The following is a 19,836-nucleotide window of genomic DNA, read 5'->3' as shown; positions in this document are numbered from 1 at the left end:
TTATAGTTCACTAATTCCCTATATAATGCGCTACTTTTGACCAGGTCCTGGGAATAGGGAGCAATTTGGGATGCAACCCCTGCCTTCCCCAGTACTTCCTCCTCTCTCAGTCAGTCAAAGCTCTCTCAGCCGCCCCTGTGTCCTGTGGCCCAAGGTCAGCCTTAACGATGACAGACTCAGCATGCAGCTGCCATCCAACCTGGCTACCTGTGCCCTGTTATACTCAATTAAAGTGACCCTGCACGTTTTGTTTTTTGCAATTTGTATGATAAGTTACAAATCCAATTCGTGCTTAAGGTACCGGAAGGCATCTTTAACTTCACAGCCCTGAGTCACTACTTTTGATCAGGGCCCATAGGGCTCCCGTAAGGCTCCCATCGGGCTCCGGTCAAAAGTAGTGCACTATTAGGGAATAGGGTGCTATTCGGCACAAAGTTTCAGTGACTACAAACTACAGTGGCAGCAGCCGACCATCCACCTGTACCAGTTCATTCTAGAGGACAGACAGAAGGCAAAGTCAGAAGCCAAAGTGCTGGGCAGGCAGCAGAGAGAGATTCATCACTATGTATCGCATCATCAGCTCGGGCCTCATTGTCTATTTAGGACACATTTGCTCTGATAAAGCTTTATTACTGCCTGCGTTTCCCATTTGAAGCACCTCATACTATTTATCATAAATGTCCTTCAGGGGCCAGTGATTTCGCTGGCTCACAGGCTGGCATGAAAGGACGATTGCAGATAAAATATTAAAGTAAAAGGTACTCAGGGTAACTAGTGTGGATACATATTCACCCATAGTGTACCTGTTACTAATGATGAATGTAAAGGCATTGTGATTACTGTTTTATATGCATATCAGGTTAGGATGGGGGGTGTCTTTGTATGGAAGCCATCAAGACAACCCCAACGTCAGTTTACACAGCATTTGGTATCATCATCAAACACAACGAAGCAGGACCACATTAAAACACATCAGTGATTACAGCATATTATACAACGGGTGGGTCTAATCCTGGATTCTGATTGGTGTCTATTCCACAAGTTACCACCGGCTAAAGCTATGAGGTTGAAATGCCGATTTACTATGTTCCATATGACTGCACAATCCACTGTCTCATCAACTTGATTTAGACATTATCTCCCATTTCTTTTAGACTAGCTTTTTGGTTTTTAACAGCAGAGATTTGTATAACCTTGCTGTCTGTCTCTGACATTTGCAACATTCTTTCAATACTGAAATTAGATATTCAGCTGTCCCATACTAATGAACATGTAGGGAGTCGGGATGAGACAGACAGGCACACAGCTTTTCTCAGCCAGTCGAAATCATGAATCAGCTGGCATCATTTTTAAGAAATGTCAATAGAAAACAGCTAAAAGGAATTTAAGTGCAGCTAGTTTTCAGTCTTTCCAGCTTCAGTTTGAAGTGAGTGTGTTAGCTGTGTTGTTGGCCAGCTCCTCGGGACAACCGTGTCCTGATGAGAGAACACATTTTCTATGCCAGGCATCATTAGCTCATTATTATGGATGTATCCAGATAAATGTCCATAGAAAACAACTTAAACAAACGTAAATGCAGCTACTTTGCTGTTATTCTGGCTGCACTGTAAATTAGCCATAGTTGGCTAGCTAGCAAGCAAAGGATAAGAACTTTGCCAGCCAGTATGGCAACGGAACATTCAGAATGAATGACTGTCCATAGATACAGAAGAAAAATACTTAACAACTGGGTCGCATCTCTGGCAACCGAACTGATAGAACGAATGACCAGCCGGCTTGGGTAGCAACCTTAGATGTGTGTCGGGACTATATCTCGTGGAAGGATGAAATAGTATGAATAAATTAATCAAAATAAAATTTCTGAAAATATGTCAATCCTTATTTGAGTATGTTGGTAACCTGTTGTATAAAAGTGATAATGCCCTCGAAGCCGGTGTTTGGAGGATATATTGGCATGGTTCGCCGGCCCTCGACTTTGTCACCCATGCCAATAAATCCTCCAAACACGGGCCTCTCCTACATTTTCACTTAAATAGACAATCAGGTATTGTCACACCCTGGCCTTAGTATTCTTTGTTTTCTTTATGTTTTTTAGTTAGGTCAGGGTGTGACATGGGGAATGTATGTGTTTTTGTAGTGTCTAGTGTAGTTGTCTAGTTATGTCTATGGCTGCCTAGATTGGTTCTCAATTAGAGGCAGCTGTGGTTCATTGTCTCTGAGAGCCATATTTAAGGCAGTCATAGGCATTGGGGTTTTGTGGGTAATTGTCTGTGTCTATGTTCTATGTTGCATGTGTGCACTTAGTTCATTTATATAGCTTCACGTTCGTCTATTTGTTGTTTTGTTTCATTTTTCTTCTTAATAATAAAGAGAAGATGTATTTTTCACACGCTGCGCCTTGGTCCACTCTCTCACCCTTAGACAGCCGTGACAGGTATAATGTCTGTTTGGCTAGTAATGCTGAGAATGACTGCAATATGTGCTGAAGGTAAATGTGGAAAGTTTATCGATGACAAACTATCATCAATCATCAGTTAATTTGCTGTTATTTTTTACTTTAGTTAATTTGGTAAATATTGTCTTAACTCTTCTTAAACTGCACTGTTGGGTAAGGGCTTGTAAGTAAGCATTTCACGGTAAGGTCTACACTTGTTGTATAAAGTTTGATTTGATTTGTTTCAGATGAGCACTGTAATTACTATATTATTGGCTGTTGAGCAAATGCTTGTAAACATTTAGATGAGGTGAGCTGAAGTAAATAATATGATGCATTTGACTATTCATATTCATAAATACAAACACTATGACATGCCGGTAATGTGAATACATTAGCTTATTAATGATTGTTTATTGTTGAACAACCTGTTAGTTCCAGGAAGTATGCAACACCTGAAAGATTTCCAATATTATCGGAACCCAGATCTGGTGACGGGCAACTGTCACCCTCACGTTTGACCAGCTGGTGGACCTGTCCATCCGGCTGGACAACCTGCTGGCTACTCGCGGACGTTCAGATCGGGGTCTGGTGGTTCTATCCTCCCGCACCCCCTCTCCGATACCCATGGAGCTGGGAGGGGCGGTGCGCAGGGATACCCAGAGGGGGTTCCCGCTCGTGCACCATCTATGGTCGCAGAGGTCACACTGCCGGTCGGTGCCGGGTTGGTTCCTTTGGGAATCGAGGCAGCAGGCAGGGCGCTCTGGCGTCACCCCAGGTGAGCCGGCACCATTCTCACCCAGAGCCCTCTGTTGCACATATGTTTGTCTGTTACATTCCCTGAATTTTCCCCGCATTCCCAGCATAAGGCGATCGTCGATTCAGGCGCGGCTGGGAATATTATTGATAGTGCTTTAGCCTCTAGTTTAGGGATCCCTATTGTTCCCGTGGATGTGCCCTTCCCCGTTCACGCCTTAGATAGTCGACCATTAGGGTCAGGGTTAATTAGGGAGGTCACTGCGCCTTTGGGCATGGTGACGCAGGTGGGTCATACGGAGAGAATTAGTCTCGTCCTTATTGACTCTCCTGTGTTTCCCGTGGTGCTGGGCCTACGCTGGTTTGCTTGTCATAACCCCACTGTTTCTTGGCCACAGAGGGCTCTCACGGGGTGGTCGCGAGAGTGCTCAGGTAGGTGTTTAGGGGTTTCCGTTGGTGCTACTACGGTGGAATGTCCAGACTAGGTCTCCACCGTGCGCCTTCCCCCTGAATATGCCGATTTGGCTCTCTCCTTCTCCAAAAAGAAGGCGACTCAATTACCACCTCATCAACGGGGCGATTGTGTGATAGACCTCCTGGTAGACGCTGCACTTCCCAGGAGTCACGTGTATCCCCTCTCACAGGCGGAGACGGAGGCTATGGAGACATATGTCTCCGAATCCCTGCGTCAGGGATACATTCGGTCCTCCACTTCACCCGCCTCCTCGAGTTTCTTTTTTGTGAAGGAGGGAGGTCTACGCCGTGTATTGACTATCGGGGTCTGAATCAGGTAACTGTGAGGTATAGCTACTCGCTACCGCTCATAGCCACAGCGATAGAGTCAATGCACGGGGCGCGCTTCTTCACTAAACTAGATCTCAGGAGAGCTTACAACCTGGTGCGTATCCGAGAGGGAGACGAGTGGAAGACGGCTTTCAGTACCCCCTCTGGGCACTATGAGTACCTCGTCATGCCGTACGGGTTGATTAATGTGCAATCAGTCTTCCAAGCCTTTGTAGACGAGATTTTCAGGGACCTGCACGGGCAGGGTGTAGTGGTGTATATTGATGACATTTGATATACTCCGCTACACGCGCTGAGCATGTGTCCCTGGTGCGCAGAGTGCTTGGTCGCCTGTTGGAGCATGACCTGTACATCAAGGCTGAGAAATGCCTGTTCTTCCAACAGTCTGTCTCCTTCCTTGGGTATCGCATTTCCACCTCAGGGGTGGAGATGAAGAGTGACCACATTGCAGCCGTGCGTAATTGGCCGACTCCCACCACGGTAAAGGAGGTGTAGCGGTTCTTAAGGTTTGCCAACTACTACCGGAGGTTTATCCGTGGTTTTGGTCAGGTGGCGGCTCCCATTACCTCCCGTGTTGGCCCATCCGGATCCCTCTTTGGCGTTCATAGTGGAGGTGGACGCATCCGAGGCTGGGATAGGAGCAGTGCTCTCTCAGCGCTCGGATACGCCACCTAAGCTCCGCCCCTGTGCCTTCTTCTCGAAGAAGCTCAGCCCAGCGGAGCGAAACTATGATGTGGGGGACCGGGAGCTGTTGGCTGTCGGCAAGGCCTTGAAGGCGTGGAGACATTGGCTTGAGGGGGCTAAACACCCTTTTCTCATCTGGACTGACCACCGCAATCTGGAGTACATCCGGGCAGCGAGGAGACTGAAACCTCGCCAGGCAAGGTGGGCCATGTTTTTCACCCGTTTTGTGTTTACCCTTTCCTACAGACCAGGCTCTCAGAACGTTAAGGTAGGCGCATTGTCCCGGCTGTATGACACAGAGGAGCGGCCCATGGATCCCACTCCCATACTCCCGGCCTCTTGCCTGGTGGTGCCGGTAGGGTGGGAGCTAGACGTGGACATTGACACAGGCGTTGCGTACAGAGCCCGCTCCCCTTCAGTGTCCGGCTGGGTGTCTGTACGTTCCGTCTGCTGTCTGCGACCGGCTGATCTATTGGGCCCATACGTCACCCTCCTCTGGTCATCCTGGTATCGGTCGGACGGTGCGCTGTCTTAGTGGGAAGTACTGGTGGCCCACTTTAGCTAAGGACGTGAGGGTTTATGTTTCCTCCTGCTCGGTGTGCGCCCAGTGCAAGACTCCTAGACACATGCCCAGAGGTAAGTTACAACCCTTACCCGTTCCACAACGGCCATGGTCGCACCTGTCGGTGGATTTCCTTACTGATCTTCCTTCTTCACAGGGTAACAGCACGATCCTGGTCGTTGTGGATCGTTTCTCTAAGTCCTGTCGTCTCCTCCCGTTGCCCGGTCTCCCTACGGCCCTACAGACTGCGGAGGCTCTATTTACACACGTCTTCCGGCACTACGGGGTGCCTGAGGATATAGTGTCTGATCGGGGTCCCCAGTTCACGTCAAGGGTCTGGAGGGAGTTCATGGAACGTCTGGGGGTCTCGGTCAGCCTTACCTCAGGTTTTCACCCCGAGAGTAACGGGCAGACGGAGAGAGTAAATCAGGATGTGGGTAGGTTTCTGAGATCTTATGTCTTATTGCCAGGACCGGCCAGGGGAGTGGGCAGCGTTCGTGCCCTGGGCAGAGATGGCCCAGAACTCGCTCCGCCACTCCTCAACTAACCGTTCTCCCTTCCAGTGTGTATTGGGGTATCAGCCGGTTCTGGCTCTTTGGCATCAGAGTCAGACCGAGGCTCCTGCGGTGGACAACTGGTTCCGGCGCGCGGAAGAAACATGGGAGGCTGCCCATGTCCACCCATGTCCGCCAGAAAGTTGGCGCAGACCGTCACCGCAGTGAGGCCCCAATGTTTGCACCGGTGGACCGGGTCTGGCTCTCAACCCGAAACCTGCCCCTCCGCCTGCCCTGTCGGAAGCTGGGTCCGCGGTTTGTGGGGCCATTTAAAGTCCTGAGGAGAGTGAACGAGGTATGTTACAGGTTACAACTTCCCCCAGATTACCGCATTAACCACTCGTTCCATGTGTCTCTCCTCAGGCCGGTGGTGGCTGGCCCGCTCCAGGAGTCTGAGGTGCGGGAGGTTCCTCCGGCCCCTCTGGACATCGAGGGGGCCCCGGCGTACTCCGTTCGTTCCATACTGGATTTGAGACGTCGGGCGAGGGGCCTTCAGTACCTTGTGGACTGGGAGGGGTATGGTCTGGAGGAGAGATGCTGGGTTCCGGTGGAGGACATGTTGGATCCTTCTATGGTGCGAGATTTCCACCGTCTCCATCCGGATTGCCCTGCGCCCCGTCCTCCGGGTCGTCCCCGAGGTCGGAGCCGCGCGTCGGGGGGGTACTATCTCGACTTCCGCCGAAGTTGGTCCCTCTCTCCTTGTTCAGGTCACCGACCTTCTAGCCATCACTGATCCATTTTTCATTTTCTATTGGTTTTATCTTGTCTTCCTTCACACCTGGTTCCAATCCCATCAATTACATGTTGTGTATTTAACCCTCTGTTTCCCCTCATGTCCTTGTCAGAGATTGTTTGATTGTATGTGATGTGCTAGTTATGCGTTGGTGTGCGACGGGTTTTGTACCCACTTTTGTTATTTTGTATATTTTGGTTTTTGGAGTTGTGTCAGCACTTATTAAACGACTCTGTTTATACCAAGTTCGTTCTCCTTCGCCTGACTTCCCTGCCACCAACACGCACCCTTTACAGCAACAGTCAGGACTTTGCTAAACTGAGTAACAGTAATATGTTGAAGAGTCCGTGTTAACTCAGTGTAAACGAGATGCAGCACAACTCTAAAGATGTGACAGTGGCACACCATTTTCCTATGCAGCGATTTGAGATGTTCTGTCTTCAGATGTCTGTCTAATCAGTTGTAGTTCTATTTTCAGGTGTCTGTCTGTAATTGTTGTAGTTCTGTTTTCAGGTGTCTGTCTAATCAGCTGTAGTTCTTGTGCATAGATGTGTGCCCACGTGTACGCCATAATCAATGAAGCCCGAGAATATAAACTCAGCAAAAAAAGAAACGTCCCTTTTTCCGGACCCTGTCTTTCAAAGATAATTCGTAAAAATCCAAATAACTTCACAGATCTTCATTGTAAAGGGTTTAAACACTGTTTCCCATGCTTGTTCAATGAACCATAAACAATTAATAAACATGCACCGGTGGAACAGTCATTAAGACACTAACAGCTTACAGACGGTAGGCAATTAAGGTCACAGTTATTAAAACTTAGGGCACTAAAGAGGCCTTTCTACTGACTCTGAAAAACACCAACAGAAAAATGCCCAGAATCCCTGCTCATCTGCGTGAACGTGCCTTTGGCATGCTGCAAGGAGGCATGAGGACTGCAGATGTGGTCAGGGCAATGTCCGTACTGTGAGACGCTTAAGACAGCGCTACAGGGAGACAGGACGGACAGCTGATCGTCCTCGCAGTGGCAGACCACGTGTAAAAACACCTGCACAGGATCGGTACATCCGAACATCATACCTACGGGACAGGTACAGGATGGCAACAACAACTGCCCAAGTTACACCAGGAATGCACAATCCCTCCATCAGTGCTCAGACTGTCCACAATAGGCTGAGAGAGGCTGGACTGAGGGCTTGTAAGCCTGTTGTAAGGCAGGTCCTCACCAGACATCACCGGCAACAACTAAGGGCACAAACCCACCGTCGCTGGACCAGATAGGACTGGCAAAAAGTGCTCTTCACTGACGAGTCGCAGTTTTGTCTCACCAGGGGTGATGGTCGGATTCGTGTTTATCATCGAAAGAATGAGCGTTACACAGGCCTGTACTCTGGAGCGGGATCGATTTGGAGGTGGAGGGTCCGTCATGGTCTGGGGCGGTGTGTCACAGCATCATCGGACTGAGCTTGTTGTCATTGCAGGCAATCTCAACGCTGTGCGTTACAGGGAAGACATCCTCTCCCCTCATGTGGTACCCTTCCTGCAGGCTCATCCTGACATGACCCTCCAACATGACAATGCCACCAGCCATACTGCTCGTTCTGTGCATGATTTCCTGCAAGACAGGAGCATCAGTGTTCTGCCTTGGCCAGCGAAGAGCCCGGATCTCAATCCAATTGAGCACGTCTGGGACCTGTTGAATCGGAGGATGAGGGCAATTGCCATTCCAACCAGAAATGTCTGGGAATTTGCAAGTGCCTTGGTGGAAGAGTGGGGTAACATCTCACAGCAAGAACTGACAAATCTGGAGCAGTCCATGAGGAGGAGATGCACTGCAGTACTTAATGCAGCTGGTGGCCACACCAGATACTGACTGTTACTTTTGATTTTGACCCCCCCTTTGTTCAGGGACACATTATTCAATTTCTGTTAGTCACATGTCTGTGGAACTTGTTCAGTTTATGTCTCAGTTGTTGATTCTTATGTTCATACAAATATTTACACATGTTACATTTGCTGAAAATAAATGCAGTTGACAGTGAGAGGACGTTTCTTTTTTTTGCTGAGTTTGGAAGCGTTAGTATGTTAACTGGAGAATGACTGCCTTGTTGTTTGGTTAGACATTGTGTCAGGGGGTGATATGGGAAAGCAGCTTTTGTGTAAAATCACCAGTGGGCTTTCATCGATGTGAACATTAAACATAGCCTTTGTTTCGTGCAGTTAGTGCTCATTACTCAAGGTGTCAAAGGTATCTTAGAATGCACAGCTGTTACCATAGAGATAGAAAGGCCCTGAGATAAAAACTGGAGAACTGGAGTAGAACAGGAGGGTGCATATTAGTACAATATATGATAGATCTAACTCATGCATAATATTCCCTGTATGACTTGGACTCACTCTCTCACAGTGTACTCGCACAGTATATTTTTACTCTCTCAAAGTGGAATGAATTAACTTTTCTTTTCACAGAACCTTTCTTTGTAATTCCACAAAATGTATTTATTTTATACTGAACAAAAATATAAACGCAACATGCAATAATTTCTAAGATTTTACTGTTACAGTTCATATAAGGAAATCAGTCAATTGACATAACTTCATTAGGCCCTAATCTATGGATTTCACATGACTGGAAATCCCACTTGGGAGCCAGGCCCAGCCAATCAAAATGACTTTGACCTCTCAGAAGGGCTTTATTACAGACAAAAATACTCCTCAGTTTCATCAGCTGTCAGGGTGACTGGTCTCAGACGATCCCGCAGGTGAAGATGCCAGATGTGGAGGTCCTGGGCTGGCGTGTTGTGAGGCCGGTTGGACGTACTGCCAAATTCTCGAAAAGGACTTTGGAGGCGGCTTATGGTAGAGAACCGAACATTCGATTCAGCTTTGGGGGACATTCTTGCTGTCAGCATGCCAATTGCATGCTGCTTCAAAACATCTGTGGCATTGTGTTGTGTGACAAAACTGCACATTTTAGAGTGCCTTTTATTGTCCCCAGAACAAGGTGCGCCTGTGTAATGATCATGCTGTTTAATCAGATTCTTGATATGCCACACCTATCAGGTTGATGGGTTATCTTGGCAAAGGAGAAATGCTCACTAACAGGGATGTAAACAAATTTGTGCACAAAATGTGATAGAAATATCAACTCCTGTATATACGGGAACTAAGGACTAGAGCTGGGCTGACATCTTCTCATCCAGTCCTTGTTACACCATCCTGTCTAATTGTTAGACAATCCAGTACTACTGAAACAGAGGAGTCTGCATCCCAAATGACACACTATTCCCTATACAGCCCCGTAGGGCTCTAGTAGGCAATATGATGCTTATTTGTCCCACATCCATTGATTGTGGATAGATACTCATTAGAGCAATGTGTCCAGACATATATTATCCACCACAGGAATAAATCTCAGGATTACCTGTCAAACCAGGATTATAGTACAGCAGAAAATGATTTAGAATTTCTCCCAATGTGTATCTCCTGTGTATCTAAAGTCAATGTATAGACAGCACATGTCCAATATGGTGTGGAATAATATGAATCAAGAGGAAAGGAAATGAAAGGAGAAGGGAAAGCAAGGAAAGAAAGCACTTCCTCCTCCCTCAACAAAACACATTCTTTGACGAGAGGAATAACGAAAAAAATGCACATCTGTCTTTATATGCCTTTGACCTTTGTAACCGTGAGGCACATGCAATGAAAGTCATTCTGTCAGGTAAACTGCCTTTTGATGAATCCCATCCCCTCAGCATAGTGACAGCTACCAGCTCAGTGAAGGGACTGGCTGACCAATACCCAAAAACGATGTGCCTCACTTTGCACAAATTATTTGGTTGATTAGTTCTACTTCCAGTCTCTTCAATAGGCCTTATGTATGACAATGTAATGATAAGTTCTGAGAAAGCTACTACTACTACAGCTCAAGTCCCATAGAAACATAGGACCATGTGTTTCAGAGTATCCCTCAGGAATTTCTTTCATTCATTCTGCAGATTCAGCAGATGTCCATTTGGGCTGACAAAAGGCATATAAAGACAGAGGTGCATTGTTTTCCTTATTCCTCGCGTCAAAGAATGTGTTTTGTTGAGGGAGGAGGAAGTGCTTTCTTTCCTTGCAGTTTGATTTCTGGTCCTGGATTGGTCCTGAACTCGCTCTAAATAATTAATTTGACAGCCTTGGCAAATCAAATCAAATCTTATATGTCACATACACATGGTTAGCAGATGTTAATGCGAGTGTAGCGAAATGCTTGTGCTTCTAGTTCCGACAATGCAGTAATAACCAACGAGTAATCTAACCTAACAATTTCACAACAGCTACCTTATACACACAAGTGTAAAGGGATGAAGAATATGTACATAAAGATATATGAATGAGTGATGGTACAGAACGGCATAGGCAAGATGCAGTAGATGGTATCGAGTACAGTATATACATATGAGAGGAGTAATGTAGGGTATGTAAACATATTAAGTGGCATTGTTTAAAGTGGCTAGTGATACATTTTTTACATGTATGGCAGCAGCCACTCAATGTTAGTGGTGGCTGTTTAACAGTCTGATGGCCTTGAGAGATAGAAGCTGTTTTTCAGTCTCTCGGTCCCTGCTTTGATGCACCTGTACTGACCTCGCCTTCTGGATGATAGCGGGGTGAACAGGCAGTGGCTCAGGTGGTTGTTGTCCTTGATGATCTTTATGGCCTTCCTGTGACATCGGGTGGTGCAGGTGTCCTGGAGGGCAGGTAGTTTGCCCCCGGTGATGCGTTGTGCAGACCTCACTACCCTCTGGAGAGCCTTACGGTTGTGGGCGGAGCAGTTGCCGTACCAGGCGGTGATACAGCCCGACAGGATGCTCTCGATTGTGCATCTGTAAATGTTTGTGAGTGCTTTTGGTGACAAGCCGGATTTCTTCAGCCTCCTGAGGTTGAAGAGGCGCTGCTGCGCCTTCTTCACCACGCTGTCTGTGTGGGTGGACCAATTCAGTTTGTACGCCGAGGAACATAAAACTTTCTACCCTCTCCACTACTGTCCTGTCGATGTGGATAGGGGGGTGCTCCCTCTGCTGTTTCCTGAAGTCCGAGCTATGTCATGAAAGCTCAGTTGATTGGCACAGAACATCAAGCTAAAATACCTTTTCACAGCTAAATGGTCAGAGATTTCTCTAACAACAGAAGGCAAATACTTTGACTCAGTCTACACGTCATTTAACTGCTACGGCCAATTCATACATCAGTGGTGTGTTGTTTCACCCAAACTCTGGACACACCCCCAGCCTGCTGTGATGAGCTTATAAAATAGCATGGCTATTGAAGCCAATTGAAGCACTAGAAAACAGGGACAAATTAGTATGAAAATAAAATATATATTTCAGAACTATTGTGTAGGTTGTGATGAATGTTAATGAATGGCTCATTCATTATGTATAGTCAGATTATGAGATAAGTACAGCATTTCCTCATAAATCTAGTCACAGTCTCTTGGTATTACTATCATCAATAAACAAGTGTGCTGCCTACTTGAATAGCAATTAAACTCACGATGAGTGCATGCACGATATTATCACATGTGATGATGTATGGAGTTTGATTGACTCTTCAGCACAGCGTACAAGCCGACCGCCATATAACCTTTAATCCTCTATATAGGCTTTAGTTCAATCAATAGCCATTCATTGAAATAATATACTTATGTGTGAAATGTTCATTCGAGCCAAAATTGCCATGGAAACCCAACTGAAATTTATATCACTATATTGGTCCCTTCATGTATTCATGTTGTATAAAAGCCTTTATAACATCATGTTCTCTTTCACTGACCAGATCAAATGAAAACAAACTCAAATGTCACGCTTCATGCATCATGGATGTGTCATAGGGAAGGTACGTGTTCTCTCATCTGAATATATGGTTTCAAGTGCTGTAGCATAAATACATGTTCAGCACAATGAATATATTGTCAGTCAGCCCGGAGCTGCTTATTACATGTATTTTTTTTGGTGTGCCAATCTGCCTCTGCTGAACTCTAATGATGTTGCCGCCTATCTAGCTCTCTGGAGGGTTGTTTGTCTCCATATATTACATTACAGCGTGTCTTCTATGTGAGACAGGGTGGAGGTTTAAGGTTGGAGAGTGAATGGGGAAAAGCAATCTTATAGCTGAGCTATAGCACTCTGTTCTGCTCTGACCTGAACATGACCTAGGCTGACAGCTTCCTCCTGATTGGACGGGGATGTTCCAGGCTCTATTCAATGCACATTGCGGAAGTTCAGCTTGACAGTGTGATTTAAATGTAAAAGGCAATGTTCTCACTTTAGCGGAGACTGCATTCACGGTAAACGCTGCGTATGTCGGCTCAATCGAAAATTACCTTCAGCTTTACGCTGTGATTGAAATTTAAAAGGCAATGTTCCTGTTTTAGCTGAGACTGCATTCACGGTAAATGCTGCATATGTCGGCTCAATCGAAAATCACCTTTACATTTCTATCGTGGAATCTGTAACGCTTCAGCTTTCCAGACTGAACAGAGCCCTAAAAGCCTCAGAGATGGTCCTATTTGAAGGAACACGTCAGAAATTGATAAAGCAGACATTTCCATTGGACATTTGGGTAAATTGGACCAAATCTGAGAACATTCCTTGTCTCACCGTACAGTAGCCATAGATGATTAGTGAAATCTGTCCTCCACCCACAGACATACCCTCAGGAACTTGGAGTGAAATTAGTGCCAACAGATTCAAAAAGGTTAAATCCAGATTGAATTTATGTTGGCACTAATATAATTCCATATAGATATGCCTACACCTTGCCATGTCTCTCTGATCAGTCCAGCTCTACAGCTGTATAGAAATGCATGGATCAGAACACATTTTCTTCCCTCCCCAATAACCTGTGCATGGTTGAATAAAAACAACTGATACTGTAAAATTGGTCACATAATTACTAAACAAGTTGTAGGAAAAACTGAAATGGATGTACATTACTGGTACATTCAACCAAACTTGAAATTCTCTGCTGCAAGGCTCTATATACAGTTGAAGTCGGAAGTTTACAAACACCTTATCCAAATACATTTAAACTCAGTTTTCACAATTCCTGACATGTAATCCTAGTAAAAATTCCCTGTCTTACGTCAGTTAGGATCACCACTTTATTTTAAGAATGTGAAATGTCAGAATAATAGTAGAGAGAATTATTTATTTCAGCTAACTGAAATAAATAAGTCTAACGTTTCAGGTGGCCTTCCACAAGCTTCCCACAATAAGTTGGGTGAATTTTGTCCCATTCCTCCTGACACAGCTGATGTAACGGAGTCAGATTTGTAGGCCTCCTTGCTCGCACACGTTTTTCAGTTCTGCCCACAAATTTTCTATAGGATTGAGGTCATGGCTTTGTGATGGCCACTCCAATACCTTGACTTTGTTGTCCTTAAGCCATTTTGCCACGACTTTGGAAGTATGCTTGGGGGTCATTGTCCATTTGGAAGACCCATTTGCGACCAAGATTTAACTTCCTGACTGATGTCTTGAGATGTTGTTTCAATATATCCACATAATTTTCCTCCCTCATGATGCCATCAATTTTATGAAGTGCACCAGTCCCTCCTGCAGCAAAGCACCCCCACAACATGATGCTGCCACCCCCCTCGGCTTGCAATCCTCCCCCTTTTTCCTCCAAACATAACGATGGTCATTATGACCAACAGTTCTATTTTTGTTTCATCAGACCAGAGGACATTTCTCCAAAAAGTATGATCTTTGTCCCCATGTGCGGTTGCAAACCGTAGTCTGGCTTTTTTATGGCGGTTTTGGAGCAGTGGCTTCTTCCTTGCTGAGCGGCCTTTCAGGTTATGTCGATATAGGACTCGTTTTACTGTGGATATAGATACTTTTGTACCTGTTTCCTCCAGCATCTTCACAAGGTCCTTTACTGTTATTCTGGGATTGATTTGCACTTTTCGCACCAAAGTACATTCATCTCTAGGAGACAGAACGCGTCTCCTTCCTAAGCGGTATGATGGCTGCGTGGTCCCATGGTGATTTTCCAATGATGTCAAGCAAAGAGGCACTGAGTTTGAAGGTAGGCCTTGAAATACATCCACAGGTACACCTCCAATTGACTCAAATGATGTCAATTAGCCTATCAGAAGCTTCTAAAGCCATGACATCATTTTCTGGAATTTTCCAAGCTGTTTAAAGGCACAGTCAACTTAGTGTATGTAAACTTCTGACCCACTGGAATTGTGATACAGTGAATTATAAGTGAAATAATCTGTCTGTAAACAATTGTTGGAAAAATGACTTGTGTCATGCACAAAGTAGATGTCCTAACCGACTTGACAAAACTATAGTTTGTTAACAAGAAATTTGTGGAGTGGTTGAAAAACGAGTTCTAATGACTCCAACCTAAGTGTATGTAAACTTCCGACTTCAACTGTAAAAGCAAAGTACTACTACGGCACGGGGGGCTGCCAAGTCCCTCACAAAAGAGGTTTCTAAAGAAAGGTTAAATTTCACCCTATTCCCTTTACAGTGTACTACACTTGTACTTGAGAGGTACATGTTGAATGCACTGAGCTGGTTGTTTGAACCTCTGGCACACAGCTCGGACAACCATGCATACCCCACAAGACATGCCACCAGAGGTCTCTTCACAGTCCCCAAGTCCAGAACAGACTATGGGAGGCGCACATTAATACATAGAGCCATGACTACATGGAACTATATTTCACATCAAGTAACTCATGCAAGCAGTAGATTTAAAAAACAGATAAAAATACACTTTATGGAACAGCGGGGACTGTGAAGCAACACAAAATGGGCACAGACGCATGCATACACACACATAACATACGCAATGTACACACACGTCACATGGATTTTGTGTTGTAGATATGTGATAGTGGAGTAGGGGCCTGAGGGCACACACTTAGTGTGTTGTGAAATCTGTTGTAAATGTATTGTCATGTTTTTTAAATTGTATAACTGCCTTAATTTGATGGACCTCAGGAAGAGCTAATGGGGATCCATAATCCATAATAAATCCAAATTGGACCAGGGTCCTTACTTAGAATGTCTGCTCACTTGGTCTCCAGGGCAACATACATACAGTACATACAACACTTTGATTTGTCTATTTCAGTGTCCTTTTCATCAACAGACTACCCATTCTCTCTGCTGTTGTTAGTCTATTCTGTTATTTTCTTGTATTATATATACATTTAATATACAGTATTTGTGTGGCTGATCTTGCCTATTGGTGTTATGTATTTTGTCATGTGTTCATGTTTTGTGCCGACCCCAGGAAGAGTAGCTGCTTCTTCTGCAACAGCTAATGGGGATCCTAATAAAATACCAAATTGTATGCTCTTGTATCTTTTCTTGTATCTTTTCTCGTATGCTCTTGTCATTTGCTCATAACACTATATCAGTGGCTGACATTTAAAAAATTGTGCTTTGCTTACTTTGAACAAATTGTACAGCTTATTAGGGAACGATGAGTCATTTGCCCTACGTAACCTGTAACAACAATGCCTCATGTAAGGTTACAAGAAAATGTGCTGCTAAATGCAAAAGTTGACTCATCTCTCTTCAAATGTAATTTCAGGTTGTGTAATTTTGAGCCCTGATTGGGAGTCCTATCGGGCAGCGCACAATTGGCCCAGTGTCGTCCGTCAATGTAAATAAGAATTTGTTCTTAACTGACTTGCCTAGTTAAATAATTTTAAAAATGAAAACGTAACAATAGATACATTTTGAGGTCTGATCCAGTGAAAAGCTGCTTGCACAATGGCTGTGGTGCTATTCTACAACTGAAATGCCACACAGTGAACGTTCTCACTGTAAATGGATAACCTCAAAGTTCAGTGAGATCTGCTGCGCTCTGCTGGTATACAGTGCATTTGGAAAGTATTCAGACCCCTTGACTTTTTCCACATTTTGTTACGTTACAGCCTTAATCTAAAATGTTTTTGCCTCATCAATCTACAAACAATACCCCATAATGACAAAGCAAAAACAGGTTCAGACATTTTTGCTAATTTCAAAAAATGAAATATTACATTTGCATAAGTATTCAGACCCTTTACTCAGTACTTTGTTGAAGCACCTTTGGCAGCGATTACAGCCTCGAGTCTTCTTGGGTATGACGCTACAAGCTTGGCACATCTGTATTTGGGGAGTTTCTCCCATTCTTCTCCGCAGATCCTCTCAAGCTCTGTCAGCTGCACAGCTATTTTCAGGTCTCTCCATAGATGTTCGATCAGGTTCAAATCCGGGCTATGGCTGGGCCACTCAAGGACATTCAGAGACTTATCCCAAAGCCACTCCTGCGTTGTCTTGGCTGTGTGCTTAGGATCGTTGTCCTGATGGAAGGTGAACCTTCGCCCGAGTCTGAGGTCCAGAGCTCTCTGAAGCAGGTTTTCATCAAGGATCTCTCTGTACTTTGCTCCGTTCATCTTTCCCTCGATCCTGACTAGTCTCCCAGTCCCTGCCGCTGAAAAATATTCCCCAAGGGCATGATGCTGTCACCACCATGCTTCAACGTAGGGATGGTGCCAGGTTTTCTCCACATGTGACGCTTGGCATTCAGGCCAAAGAGTTCAATCTTTGTTTTTTCAAACCAGAAAATCTTGTTTCTCATGGTCTGAGTCTCCTTTAGGTGCCTTTTGGCAAACTCTAAGCCGGCTGTCATGTACCTTATACTGAGGAGTGGCTTCCATTTGGCCACTACCATAAAGACCTGATTGGTGGAATGCTGCAGAGATGGTTGTCCTTCTAGAAGGTTCTCCCATCACAGAGGAACTCTGGAGCTCTGTCAGAGTGACCATCGGGTTCCCCCGATTGCTCACTTTGTTTGGGCGGCCAGCTCTAGGAAGAGTCTTGGTGGTTCCAAACTTCTTCCATTTAAGAATGACGGAGGCCACAGTGTTCTTGGGGACCTTCAATGCTGCAGAAATGTTTTGGTACCCTTCCCCAGATCTGTGCCTTGACACAATCCTGTCTCGGAGGTATACGGACAATTCCTTCGATCTCATAGCTTGGTTTTTGCTCTGACATGCACTGTCAAATGTGGGACCTTATATAGACAGGCGTGTGCCTTTCCAAATCATGTCCAATCAATTGAATTTACCACAGGTTGACTCCAAGTTGTAGAAACATATCAAGCATGATCAATGAAAACAGGATGTACCTGGGCTCAATTATGAGTCTCACAGAAAAAGGGTCTGAATACTTAATTTTTCTTTTCTATTTCACATTTGGAAAACTGTTTTCGCTTTGTCGTTATGGGCTATTGTGTGTACTGAATGTCAGAGAATAGCTTTGTATCCATTGCAGTGCTATGGATGTTCTATCGTGCTTTCTTTGAATGCCTGACTTTCAAACCGACATATCTTTTCAATAAAGAAAATTTGTTCCAATTCAGTTAACTGCTCTGGTTCTCTTCAGTTCAGGTTGTGATTGTGCCTTACAACTTCAAGGAGAAGGGCAGCATGTAGGAACATACAGGTAACTGCCCAAATAAAGGAAACAACTGAGAAATTAGGATACACAGTATATTGAAAGCAGGTGCTTCCTGAGTTAATTAAGCAATTAAGCAGTTAATTAAGCAATTAACATCCCATCATGCTCAGGGTCATGTATAAAAATGCCCAATTGTCCATTATTTCGGCTACCATGGCTAGAAGAGAGCTCAGTGACTTTGAAAGAGGGGTCTCAAAGGAGCATAGGGGGTTTAAAGTGTGTGTGTGTGTGTGTGTGTGTGTGTGTGTGTGTGTGTGTGTGTGTGTGTGTGTGTGTGTGTGTGTGTGTGTGTGTGTGTGTGTGTGTCAGTCACCAGATCTCAACCCAATTGGACATTTATGGGAGATTCTGGAACAGCGCCCGAGACAGCGTTTTTCACCACCATCAACAATACACCAAATTATGGAATTTGTCATGGGTCAATGGTGTCGCATCCCTCCAAAAGAGTTCCAGACACTTGGAGAATCTATGCCAAGGCGCATCTGCTGGCTCATGGTGGACCAACGCCCTATTAAGACACTTTATGTTGGTGTTTCTTTTAGTGCTGACCCCATTTAGTCGACTGGTCGATTGTTTGGTCGTTAGGTTGTTGGTCGACTGAGATTTCTTTAGTTGAGTAGTAGCAAAACATATAGATTTTTTTTAAAATCATGGTGTGATTGGCACCTGTCTGAGCAGACTAATCCATTGTGGAGGCCATGGGGATGGCACAGACCATCAGTCTAATACGTGCTACTGAAATTGTAAATGGTTAAATTACATAAGAACAATGGTGCAACACTAATACAAATTATATTTATAACAAATGCGCTTTCTCCCGCGTTGGATAGTGGTCGGGGTCCGCGATTCAGAAGCACATCAGTGAGCTGTTGAATTGGTGCCTTTTCATAGACCTTGTTGCTATGTGCATAATAGCAAAGATAACCAGCATATTAGTGTTAAGAACAATGTGGGGGAGGCAGCAGCAGAATGAGATGAGAAAACAGGCCTTGCCTTATTGTCTAAGAAAAGTGATGAGAGCAAACCTCAACTTAATTAGATCTATAATCATTAACCTAACTAATAAATGTGCCTGGCTTTATAAATAATCAATATATCTACAGAAATAAGACAGATCCTGCTTCTGTTGCCTGTTTGAGTTTTTGTTTAATAATAGCCTACTGATTCCGCAAGCACCAAGCCTCACTCAATGACATGTCAAGTAAACAATTTTACAAATTCGACTGTTTTTAATCTTTGCTATGCTGTAATTTGTAATTTGTATTAGGATCCCCATTAACTAACGCCGTAACGCTAGCTAATCTTACTGGGGTCCAACACCAATTAACAAGACTTTACAAAAAATTACAAATCAGGACTTCACAAACATTCAACAAGTAGACAATTTAAATACATGACAGGAAACACATTTAACATTCAGTTGATGCACAAGGCTGCGGGGCCAGACGGATTACCAGGATGTGTACTGTGAGCATGCGCTGACCAACTGGCAAGTGTCTACACTGACATTTTCAACCTCTCCCTGTCCGAGTCTGTAATACCAACATATTTCAAGCAGACCACCATAGTGTCTGTGCCCAAGAACATTAAGATAACCTGCCTAAATGACTACTGACCCATAGCACTCACAACTGTAGCCATGAAGTGCTTTGAAAGGCTGGTCATGGCTCACATCACCATTATCCCAGAAACCCTAGACCTACTCCAATTTGCATACCGCCCCAACAGATCCACAGATGATGCAGTCTCTATTGCTCTCCACACTGCCCTTTCCCACCTGGACAAAG

Source organism: Salvelinus namaycush, chromosome 28, assembly GCF_016432855.1.
Source record: "Salvelinus namaycush isolate Seneca chromosome 28, SaNama_1.0, whole genome shotgun sequence".
NCBI lineage: Eukaryota > Metazoa > Chordata > Actinopteri > Salmoniformes > Salmonidae > Salvelinus > Salvelinus namaycush.
The sequence above is the reverse complement of the archived record's forward strand: the minus strand, read 5'-3'. Positions refer to the sequence as shown.